The sequence below is a fragment of the Eimeria mitis genome, genomic scaffold (assembly GCF_000499745.2).
Source record: "Eimeria mitis Houghton genomic scaffold, Emh_scaff2022, whole genome shotgun sequence".
Classification (NCBI taxonomy): Eukaryota; Apicomplexa; class Conoidasida; order Eucoccidiorida; family Eimeriidae; genus Eimeria; species Eimeria mitis.
Genome location: NW_013570345.1, coordinates 3,353 through 3,735, shown reverse-complemented (window position 1 = coordinate 3,735; position 383 = coordinate 3,353).

Here is a 383-nt window from a genome sequence, read left to right as displayed (position 1 = left end):
TATTTATTTATTTATTTATTTATAGTTCAGTAAAGACATCTAACTCGAATTTAAATAAAAAAAAAAAAAACAAAAAAACAAAAAAACAAAAAACAAATAAAATAAATAAATAAAAATAAACAAAACAAATAAAAAATAAATAAAAAACAAACAAAAAATAAATAAAAAATAAATAAAAAATAAAAAAAATAAATAAAAAAATTAAATAAATTTACCTGCCATAGCGAGCTCCTTAGATACATCATTTTAACAAAAAAACAAAAAAACAAAAAAACAAAAAAAAACAAAAAAACAAATAAAATAAATAAATAAAAACAAACAAATAAAATAAACAAAACAAACAAAATAAATAAAAAATAAATAAAAAATAAAAAAAAATAAAA